At 33.2% G+C, this 12,860-nt stretch overlaps 1 pseudogene; it reads left to right on the forward strand.

The window, feature by feature from the left end:
• Window positions 1-570: 570 nt before the first annotated feature.
• LOC139864206 (trans-resveratrol di-O-methyltransferase-like) lies at window positions 571-5,304 on the forward strand (annotated as a pseudogene).
• Window positions 5,305-12,860: the final 7,556 nt, after the last annotated feature.

The following is a 12,860-nucleotide window of genomic DNA, read 5'->3' on the forward strand; positions in this document are numbered from 1 at the left end:
AAGAGGAATATAAAAAAAACACGGAAAAAAGAGAATACCATCAAAACTCTTGTTTGCAACGTTGAAGAATACTGTTATCGCCAACAAAAGTAGCATATGAAAGCGGTATATGATCCTTAGGCACAGCAAGCTACATCGTAAAAGAAAAAAAAACGCTACAGAAAAGATGAAGTCGTAAAGAAATCTGCAACTCTATTAACGAATATCAGGCTATTCGATGCAACAAATGAGAAAAAAAAGTTATTGTATTTCTTTAATTTAATATTATTATTATTATTTTGTTTCAGTCCGAACTTTCGCGATTTCTCCGTTCGGACTGCGGGGGGAGTGTTAGACATATTATGTTAGGCCCAACCCGATTGTGGGTTCGGGTCCATTAGGGTTTATTAGGCTATTAAGATTTTATGTAATCGTTATAAATAGTTGACCAATCCCGAAGGGATTTCATTTTATAACATAGACTAATGTGGAACTCATGAGCTTATATTTTGTAAATGTTGGTGGACCTGAAATCGATCCTACAAATGGTATAAGAGTCTGGTTATAGCTCAGATGTGTGGACGGTACAGAATGGTAGCAGAGGTTCAAACCGAGATGACTGTGCCCGTGACTAAGGAAGAGGTCGGGGATCCGGGTGAGTCGAGATGGTATTGAATTAAAAAAATGTTATAGTATGTCCTAATATACGATAAAAGGAAATACATGGTACAGCAAATATAATATACATGACATAAATAATATCTATCCACAATATTTTGAGAGATATACGTGTTTATTGTAATAGATCATAGTTATTTCAAACATATATCTATATTTATATATTTGTATATATGTATTTCGGGTCTTAATGGATATATTCATGGATGAAACTTTTCATCTATGTCCATATTCATATCCATTTAAATTCATTCATATCCGTATCTACATCCATTTATATTCATTTATATCTATCACGGAGCGGGTGGACAAATAGATATTTACTGAATCGGATGGCCACTGACATCCATGCACACGTAATGCTAGAATTACGTCCCATTTATCATACCCCATTAATGTTGATGTTAATAATTGTCCATTACCAGGCTTTTAAAAATTGTTTTGTCCATTAGCCAACTTTTAAAATAGATGGAGTACGGTCTTACCTAATCCCTAAGCTCAAGAAGCTTCTTTCATCCCCACGTTTATACGCATCAAACAATTTTTAATGGAACAAGTTTCCCAGTTTAGGCTTAACTTGCGGTTTGCGGTGTCAATCATCGAGGTTTTTTTTTTTTACTTTACTGTGGTCAGATTTAGGGTTTTTTGTGTTGTTTGGTCGGTAGTGTATTTGGTGGTTCGAGTGTGTCAGTTGGAGGATTGATTCGGTTAACATCAGCAACTTCTCTCGTTTTTCCTTTACGTTTCATCATATTGTCATGGGTGTTCACCATCAAATGCAAGCAGGTGTTTAGTCAGTTTTACGATGAAGCGAGTTTAGTTAGTTTATGTCAATATCACATGTGGTGTTTGTTCATATTATGTGTGCAATGGTTATACTGTAATGGTCAATGGTCAATGTTTTGTATTAAGTAGATCGCTGGATCTTGTCAATAAACAAAATCAATTTGTACCTCAACTGGATTTTCTTGATCTGCTATAATTTAATTTATATTTTCCAAGGTAAGAAAATATTTACCGAAAAAAACACACACACACACACACACACATATATATATATATATATATATATATATATATATATATATATATATATATATATATATATATATATATAACTATAACTTTCATATATGTAATTGGTTTATAGGAACCATAAATTGTGTTTACGATATTGTATCATTCGGGTAATGTGTACTTAACTTTTTTTAGTGCTAGCAGATATGTTTATGTGACCAAAGAGTTAACGGTTTGACGGTATCAATGTCACCTTTACAGTCTTGAGATTGAGGATTCGAGTCCTGCTTAGGACATTTCGTAATGTATATATTCGTATTAATATCAGGGGGTGTGTGAGTTTGTCTTTGAGAAAAAGATATGTTGATGTGATATTAATTGGAGGCCACACATAAATATAAATAGACAAGGTCTACAAGGATGAAACGTGGTATGCACTATTTTAGTTTTGAATATACCACAGGAGGCCACACATAAAGTATGGGAATATAGTTTTCTCTATATAGACAAGGTCTACAAGGAGATCAATCTAACGAGTTACTTAAATTCTCAAGCTCAAGGTTAATCCATATCAAATTGGCTAATCACATAGCGAAAAAGAAAATAGAAAATGTCGTGACACAGCGGAGATCAATCTGATAAGTTACTTGGATTCTCAAGCTCATTTGAAACCACATTTTTAGTTTTATAATGTCACTTGAATGTAAGGTTAAAGCTACAAATAGGAATATACTTTTTATTTTGTTCCGATGTTGGCCATATACCTAAAAAAATATTAACGTTGGCTATGAATTTGTTGTTTATCTGCCATTATCAACTTATATAAAGTTTTGACCTGAAAAATAAGGTATTTATTAAACATGCTAACGACATTAATTTTTTCCATTATATTTTGACTTGTGCGATGCATGTGATATTTTGACTTGTGCGATGCATGTGAGAGTAAAATCGTCTTATAACTTTTCATCACCACATTATGCATCTTTTTCCCCAAATAACATTCAAAACCCTATCTCCATATTCCACAAATTGATACAATTTAAAACCCCAAAAAATCATCTATACATTTAATCGACAATCTCACGAATATATCACAACACTCGATTAAATGCACAAAGACCCAAAGATATTATCTTCCATCTATATATGTAATTTTTATGCGTTATTTCGTAAAAAATATAACTAATGAACATTATTAAAGTGAGTACGTAATACTGAAAATGATAAATAAGTTAAAAATAAACCTATTGTGGTAGTTTCCTCGGGAGCAGCAACCACTTCAAATTTTTCTTCTGTAACTGGAACCACAATTTTGGTACCCGTTCCGTTTTGATTTTTGTTTCTGGTTCTTCAAGTTGATACTTTATAAATTCACCAACTGGTACGACATCGGGAATTGTTCAAAATAATACTCAAACAAACTTATTTTGAACATCTTTATTTGTGTACACTTACTTGTGGTGTTTTTAGAACTATTTGCAGGTCTATGATCGAGTAGCTGTTTATGGAATACTGAATGTCTAAAGCTTGAAGTGCAGCTATCGTGAAATATTTGGAATGTTGCAGTTTAATGATGCCATGGAATGCTGAAGATAACAAGTTTGTGTACTTTATTTATTACTCCCTCCGTCCCACCACAAGTGTCCACATTTCTATTTTGGGATGTCCCATTACAAGTGTCCATTTGGTATTTCAACCAATGGGAAGAGGTTATTCTGGAGAGAGAAGATTTCTGATTTGTGGAGAATGGAGTTAGTGGGATTTCCTAAAACTGTGTGCAAAAAGTAAGTGGACACTTGTAATGGGACGGAGGTAGTAGTATTTATTTAATTTATACAGGCTCAAAGTTTGAGGGTGCTTATTGTAGTTATCAAACAGATCGAGCTTATTACCTTGTTGGGCTGGACTGTTTGTTCTTATTTGGTTAATGGGCTTAGTCTAAAGAAATCAATGATATTAGTCCATTTTCAATAGCCTTCTGGTGAATTCGAGGAGTATATAAACCTAACCAAACTTCTTGTTAGGGTTAAGGTTCATTCGTCCAGTTTAAAATTTTATTTTCAATTCGATCGATTCTTTCTCTCTCTCCAGATTCAATCTAGTTTGAGTGTTTTGATTCAATACAAATATTGTGTTATTGATTGTGAGTGATTTTGTTCCTGTATATTCATTTGATGGTCGATAGTGATAGTTGTTAGATTTAGTTTCTAGAATGATTTCGATTCTTGTATTTGTAAGTGTGGTTGACTAATCAAGGTTATGGTTTGTTTATTTCAAGTTTTTAGGAATAAATAAAAAAAATAGTTTCATTAAACAATTTGGCAACGAACAAAAAAATCATAACACATATTGGATGTGGTTAAAGAAAAGAAAAGAATGGGGGGTTCAAGTAAAGAACAAAGAATATGGATGTGATTTGATTTAACAGAATTTTCTAACATTCGTTAGCTTCAAGGATTGCTCACGCAAAAGAGCAAACCACATGGACTCTTCGTCTAATAATTTTTCAATTAAAAAAATGACACATAATTAGTTTTACCGGTTTAGCAGGTTATCGGTCACATTTTGTGTACATTAACAGACATTATTAAAGTTTATGACCTAAAATGATATTTTTTTGAGATATATAGTCTACATTGGAATAAAACTGTATATGAGTTATTTGAAGCTTTAACCCTTAAATATACCTCCTTTCTAAAAAATTAAAAACACTCGATATTATAAATAGGCAAGGTGCACCAATCAGGGGTGGACCTAGTATATGTCCAGTGGTAGCACGAGAAACTAGTGAAGTACGCGATCTACTGAAAAAAAAATTTGGGCTTTTAACTAATGATACTAGTGGATAGTGTAAATTTTTTTGAGTGACACCATTGAAATACCTCATCCAGTAAATATTTTTTTTTTAGTTTTGTACGAGTGACTATCATTTATAGATTCGCCACTAACACCAATATTACTCTCTGAGTTAGTTGAAGCCCTACCCATCAACAAGGAGTGAGCCCATTTTGTCTATTGACTTATGTGCATCCTAGTTCATTCTGATTTGTTTGTGACAGAAAGTGTGTCTCGATCTGATGATGAAGAGAATGAGGAAGGCTATTTGTTCGCTTCTGCTTCTCGATTGCTTCTTAAGGAAGAGCCATTAAGCATGATGCCGTTTTTGCTACCCATGTTAGATCCAATACTATTGGAACCATGGAAACATATGAGTGAATGGTTCCAAAATGGAGACGTAAAACCTTTCTACACAACCCATGGGACTACATTATGGGAACTTGCAATCCAAGACCCAAATCTTAATAATTTATTTCACGAAGCAATGGCTACGCGGGTTTGTTGAAACTTGAAAGTGTCGTTTTTAATCAGAGTGGTAGTGTTTTTGAAGGTTTAACTTCAATTGCTAATGTTGGTGGTGGTAGTGGGATGGTTGTCAAGGCTATCACAAAAGATTTTCCGAAACTTCGTTGCATTTGTTTCGATCTTTCTCATGTTGTTAATGGTTTTGTAGGAAGTAAGAATCTTAGTTTCATGAGTGGCAACATGTTTGAAGCCATCCCTAAAGCTGTTGCAGTTTTGCTAAAGTTATATTCTATTTTACACATATACTTATTGATGATTAGATGTTGATATCTCTATAAGTGAGAAAAAGGTCAGAAATGAAATGACCCGAAATCATTTCCAAAAATTGACGCCATTTTAAAAATAAAAATAAAAAATAAAAGTCAGTGACCTGACATAGGCTTAAGGCGCGGCGCGCCAGACTGACACGCCACGCACACTACACCTGCGCCAGATGCCCAATAACATGATTTAGCTTCGGGATCCAAGTCACGCCTTAGTGCGCAACGCGCAACTCCGGCGCGCAACGCACACCAACACTTGGTCAGGATCCCAGTAGCTAGATCAGCTACTGTCCCTGTAAAGACCCGCCCTTATCCAACTGGATGAAGTCTTCAACATTTGGTCCCATTGCGATGATCGACTCCAAATAATGTCCTTAAAATGAGCAAATGCACAGCGGAAGACTTAATTCGTACCTGAGAATAAACATGCATAAAAGTGTCAACCAAAAGGTTGGTGAGTTCATAGGTTTATCATAACAATCTTTTTAATATCTTAATAGACCACAAGATTTCATAATCATAAACATAATACACTCGCAAGTGTATGTAAAGCATTCTAAGTGGTTGAGCACTTGGTAACCATACTTAACATTTAATCAACGTCGCATATTCCCTTTATTATGAAATCTCCCTACACTGTACCAAGTGTAGTAACGAAACGAAGTACTGTGCAACCGTTGAATACTGGTCGTCCAGTCCGGTTGGGGTTGTCAGGCCCGATAGATCTATCAACAGGATTCGCGTTTACAATACCCATGTAAATAGTAGTTACCAAGCTACAGGGAAATATGCCAGTGGTACAACTCAACGTAGAATATATTTTTAAGTACTTGTGTCTATTTTGTAAACATTTATAAAAACAGCGCATGTATTCTCAGCCCAAAAATATATATTGCAAAAGCAATTAAAAAGGGAGCAAATGAAACTCACATATTGTATTTTGTAGTAAAAATACATATGACGTCATTTAACGAGTGTAGGATTGACCTCGGATTTATGAACCTATATCATTTGTATATATATATTAACACACATTATTGTAATCGAACAAAGTTATATATATATATATATATATATATATATATATATATATATATATATATATATATATATATATATATATATATATTAGTTATATTATTTTTATATTATTAACCTATATGTTTAATATATTCAATTTATATATTCAAAATAAATAAAAATATAAGTTTTGTTATGCTATATATAGTAACTATATTTTTGTATATATACATATAAATATATTTTTGTATATATATATCGTTTGTTTGTAAAAATTATAGTAATACTAAAATAATATTAGTAATTGTGAAAATAATAATAATGATAATAGAGTTAAAAATGATACTTTTAATATAGATGATAAAAGTTGATACTTTAATAAAAATGATACTTCTTAACAAAAATGTTAATTTTTATAATAATAATAAATAATAATTATATAAATAATAATTTTACTAATAATGATAATAATAAGAACAATAATAATGATAATATAAATTTAAATATAGCACTACCTTTAACAAGTCATTAAAACAAAAACAACCCAACTCCGGGCTCGAACCTGTGACCTCATGCTAACACTCTAATCTCATTAACCATTCCTCCGGCTTCTGATTTACAGATTACTTACGCATTTTAATGTTTATAACCCGTAATTCCTCACTCCGTACCCAACATGGCGGCCTAAGTCATGAAACCCAATTCGTTAAGCCCAAAAAGAGAGCATTTTAGCTCGTTTAACAGATTAATAAAAACCGTCGGTGGTGTTTTTAACAAGAACTTACCCTAGTCGCTATCTAAATACCTTTAACAGCTCATCTTCACACCTAAATCATCGTCTTTCTCATCTCTCTTCTATCATTGTCTTTATCAGTTTCACAGTCCCGTTTAGCAACCCATCATCATCATATCTTCGTTACTATAACAGTAAAAGAAACCGAAGAGATATAGAGAGAGAGAGAAGAGAGAGAGATTTCATAGTGATCTTGCCGGTCGACTGTAACAGCAAGGAGGACAACGATGGTGACGATGAAGTGGTGGTTGTTAATAGTTGTGATGGTGATTTTATGGGTTTGTTTAGTATATGTTGAATAACACAACTGCAGTAAATTGACAATGATAATGATGATCAAATAAAACAGAAGATATAGTAGCAATTATAATCGAATGTCTCTATGGTTGGCTGTAAGTCCTTCTTATTCCTCATTGTATCACCAACGTTTATCATCATCTGCATGTTATTGTGTTTTGTAGGGGTGGGTGATGGTTACAAGGTGGTTTTAAAACAGAATAGAGAGTAGCAGCAGCTACAGTAGTAGAAACGAAGGGAATTGCAGCAGTTAGTAGTCGATGGTGGGGCTGTTTTGTGGTAGTTTTGGGTTTTTAAACGTGAATAGAAACAGAATTTAGGTTCGAATATAGCAGCTGCAATAATTGGTTTGGTGGTGGTTCTTGGAGGTTGACAACGGTGGTGATGGTTCGAGGAAGAAGAAGGAAACAAGAAACTAAAGGTGATGTTTAATATGGTTGGAGTGGTGGCAGTTTGTGGTAGCCGAATGGTGGTTTGCCGGAAGTCGAGAGTGGTGATGGAATGGTGGAGGATGGTGGCTCGGTGATTGGCTTAAACAAGAAAAAGAAGTGTGTGTTTTAATGTGGATGGTAACGAAACAGAAACGAGAACAAAGATGGTGAGGTGATTGGGTTTTATAGATATCAAGGTGGTTATTTGCTGTGTTGTATGTGTCTATGGATGGATATATATATATATATATATATATATATATATATATATATATATATATATATATATATATATATATATATATATATATATATATATATATATATCACAAGTTGTGAATAAAATCATAAAGTTAATACAGTATCTTTAATCACAAAAGTCTTAAAGTTTCGGTTAAATGTCCACTCAAATGAAAATACAAATATATGATAGTAACTACATATTTGGAACGAGCAGAGAATTAAGGAATCAAACACACTAATTTCAATTAAACACAGTATAAAATAGTATACCAGCCTACTCATTTGTTTTTAATCTGCCGACAGTTTAGTTCAGATATAATATCGGGGTCCGTTGTTAACCAGCTGGGGATAAAAATCCCAATTAAGATGTACGAAGTATTAATATTCAAAGTAGGAATATAATTGTGTTAGACTTATTTGATAACAACCAAAATGACAAACGTATGTTACTATTGCTTAATAACCATATTCAATATATTATATATATAAATATGTTTTAATAATAATTTTCATTATTTTACATATTTATTTATAATAATAAAGTCGTATATTATTTCCAATTATTATTATTATATATATTCATATATATATGTATCTATTTACAAACCGTAGTTCGTGCATCATCGGACACAGTTAAAGGGTAATTGATTATATGCATATAGATTTCAAAACTTTCGAGACTCAACATTACAGATTTTACTTATTGTGTCGGAACCATATAAAGATTAAAGTTTAAATTTGGTCGGAAATTTCCGGGTCATTACAGTACCTACCCGTTAAAGAAATATCGTCCCCGAAATTTGATCGAGGTCGTCATAGGTAACAATAGAAATGTTTTCATGATGAATTTGAGTTGATAAATAGAGTTTGGTTAATATAGACAATACGATTTGATTATGTGAAGCGTACAAGTGAAGCTGTCACAAAAGATTGAGATAGAGATTTAACTTTTGACGTAGTCACAATGAATTTCCGAAATTTCTGGGATTTAAAGGAAATCTTCGAAATCTAAGGATTTGATTCTTCAGCGAATAAAGAGGTTAAGATCTCTATAATTAAATACGGCGATCTGCCTCGATTTTTATAAATTAACTTCTTCCATTCCGTTACTTTTACCATTCCTATACCCAATTTCCAAATTCGAAAGTTTATAAAAATGCTAAATCTAGTTCTGATCCTTGTCTTTATCCTTACTATCACGACCATCATTCTCCTTTTCCAACTTCCACCAGAGGAATCGGCTTTCTTCTACTTCGCCCTTGGGGTTATAGTGTTTTTAATCCTCCCGTGTCTTTATGTTGCGATAAACATTGACATGCACGGTTTGTAATTTATCTGTTGTTGTTGGGCTTTATATTCTCCCTTATACTTCGAAGTCCTTGCTTCTATTTTTTTTATAATCATTGTCATCCCCAGTTAATATTCCCCCTATTTGCTGCGATTTATACTCCAATTTCTCTTTTGGAGCTTTGTCCCTTCGTTTCTTCTTCTTGCAATTGGGCATCTCTTGTAATGATCCAGAATTCGTAGGTATAAGTTTCAGAATGAACATTGTTAATGTTCTAAGAAAGAAGCAGTAATAGCACAATTTGACTTGTCAAATTACCAGAATATCCGGGAAAAGACCGAATCATCCAGAAAAATATTCTCTTGATATGTTTAGAGATTAGATAGAATGTAAGAGTCGTGTAAATGGTACATGATGACGGTACTGTGAATCATCATGCTTCATTAGAAACTCAGCATGACTTACTGTAATATAATGACGTTGATCATGTGTCATTATATTATACTAATCCATGCTTCAGTTCCCAACACTACTTCAAAACATTCATATTTTAAACTCGAAGGTTTCAGAATTTAGAAACTAACACAGTTTCTTTTATGTTGCAGATATTACGGGGAGATAAATGATCTCAGATAGGAATAGTTGTGAAAATATCGCCAGAAATATGGAGGATATTTATAATAGAACATACGAGAATATCTTAGAATTTCTAATATTAATGGATGATGAAGAAGATTTGTCTGTGAAGGTTTAGAATGAGAAATAAGATGTTTGCTAACGATTTCAGTAGGCACAGAATCATTTGGATTCTTTGAAGGCAAACTTATTCTTTGTGATTTGTCCACGGCTTTCTTCATAGTTTCACATAATCCGCTTTTCGGTACTACATTTTATATCGAGCTTTCCTAACACTCCTTTCTTTATCATCAAACTTTTGGCCAGTAAGATCATCTACAACATGCTGCTTCGTCAGCATTTTCAAGGTTAACTGATTTGGGTCATCGGTTATCAAACCGAGGTAGTTTCAGGAGAATTGTGTTTTTAGAATGATTAATCGCTGATGGTAATATTGTGGAATATAAAAGGTTCTCCGGTAATGATGAGGAAAGCCAATTGTATATATCAAAGTTATAATAAGACTTTTCGAATGAAAGGTCGAAGTTGTTCTGCTGGAGCTGTGACAAAATTGGCTACTTCGAAAAGGAGTCATAAGGTTGTTTTTGCTAATAAATGCCAAAGAATTCGATGTGAGTACGTGTTAAACTATGACTTTGGGTTCGAGAGTTTTTCAGGTGCATAAATATATGCAAAGATCTTTTCCTCCATAGACGAGGTGGGTTGGTTCAACTTCTCGGTTGAGGTATTTTCAAGAATCATGAAAAAATTTGAACGCGAATTGTAACTGTCGAGGTACAAATGAGGTTTAAGATGAAATCAAGTGGCGAACTTGAAGAATTATTTAGTTTCATATGTTATAATCAATATTTTAATTCATTTTAATTGTCCAAAGTTAGCAGTCCAGTAGTCTGATTGTCCAATGGTCCAATAAATTTATATATAAATTAAATATATAATATTCGAATTAATTAATACGTATCGTGACCCGTGTACCGGTCTCAGTATTGATCACAACTCAAACCATATATATATTTTGGAATCAACCTCAACCCTGTATAGCCAACTCCAACATTCACATATAGAGTGTCTATGGTTGTTCCGAAATATATATATAGATGGGTCGATATGATAGGTCGAAACCTTGTATACGTGTCCCGATATTTAAAGTGCGTAAAATAAATAACATAAATTAAATGACGATAAATAAAGTGCGTAAAGTAAATAAAATAAATTAAATGATGATAAATAAAATTGCGAGAATTAAAATTGCAATAATTAAATTGCGATAAATAAATTGCGATAATTAAAATGTAATACGGAATTATCAGTTAGCTAGGAACAATTAGCTAGGATTTCGTTAGCGTGGATTCTTAACAAAATTTCTCATAGTTAATTTGTTTGTTTCTAACAAATTTTATTTTGTCCAACGTTTTCTTCATTATGCCACTTGTTGGATTCTGATAGATCAAAATCCAAATATGAAATTTGAATGAAAATGGTTATTTTGTGGTGAACGAATACGTATGTCTGTGGATGTAAGTAGGATAGTAAATGATCGTCGAATTAGATTCGAAGAATGTACAGTGTAACTTATTAATGTGGAATCTAAATATTCCTCGGGTATTACCTACCCGTTAAAATATTTTCACCATTAACAGTTTGTACGAAAGAATTTTTAATTACAATCTTTATGAAAATATATATACATATATATTTTCTTCAGATATAATCATGGATTTAATGAGTTAATGTGATATTAATCTCATTTGATTTACCGTTAGAACTAGAATATATAATCGCTAAAACATTGAAGATTACATAATCGTCATGTCGAACGAAGATAAATGATGTAGAATGATTCGTAGAACGATGATTATGCTCGAGATACAGAATGAGATGTTGAGGCACGGATTGTTGATGGTACTGGTGCTGTTTATTGATGGTACTGTTGGTACTGGTGATGTTGTTGAAGTTGGTAGGTTTTGCACCACATTCTCCAAAAATCATTACTCAGGCGCGAAGCTCGTTGACTTCTTCGATTACTCCAGGATGATTGTCGGTAACAACGAGCGAATGAATAAGGTTTAGAATCTAAGATAGTATATAATCATGACGAGATACTCTGGAAATGAGACAGAAAATGGTGTTTCGGACAGGTTCACCGGTAAGTGCTTTGGGTTCTTCGTCAAGAGGGCAATTTGGTTGGTGGAAAGGATCGCCTTCTTCCCGTCTCCATCAATTAAGTCGACTACGAACCCATCAGATAAATTGGGGATGGCTGATTGGTTGATTCATTCTGGTAACGCTGCTTCCGGAGCTTAGGTGAATATCCATGTCGGAATAGTTGTAGGAATAACTATCGGAATAGCTATCGAAATCTAAGGGACTCGAACTGATTAAGGGATTCATCTCGTACGATCAGATGAAGGATTTTCGATAAGAAATAGATTATAGGATGTAGATTAGTACCCTGCAATACATAATTTACATATGCATATATAATACTAAAATCACATAAGTTACAGAGGAATCTACGGAAGCTGTCAGGCAAAGTCTACAGTAACAGATATGCTAAGATATGAATTAGCAGATACATACGCTAAGATACGAATTTTGTCTATACACTATTCATGCAATCATTGCAATAAGATGTGTCTAGACTAAAAATGATAAGCAGGTAATTTTCTAAGGATGATAAGCAGATGATTTCCTACTAGAAATGATAAGCAAAACTTTTGACATGCAGACACGGTCGAAGTCCAGACTCACTAATGCATCTAAACAACTATCGGTTAGACACACTAATGCAAGACCTGGCTCGCTAAGACCACTGCTCTGATACCACCTGTAAAGACTCGCCCTTATCCAAC

The sequence above is a fragment of the Rutidosis leptorrhynchoides genome, chromosome 8 (assembly GCF_046630445.1).
Source record: "Rutidosis leptorrhynchoides isolate AG116_Rl617_1_P2 chromosome 8, CSIRO_AGI_Rlap_v1, whole genome shotgun sequence".
Lineage (NCBI taxonomy): Eukaryota > Viridiplantae > Streptophyta > Magnoliopsida > Asterales > Asteraceae > Rutidosis > Rutidosis leptorrhynchoides.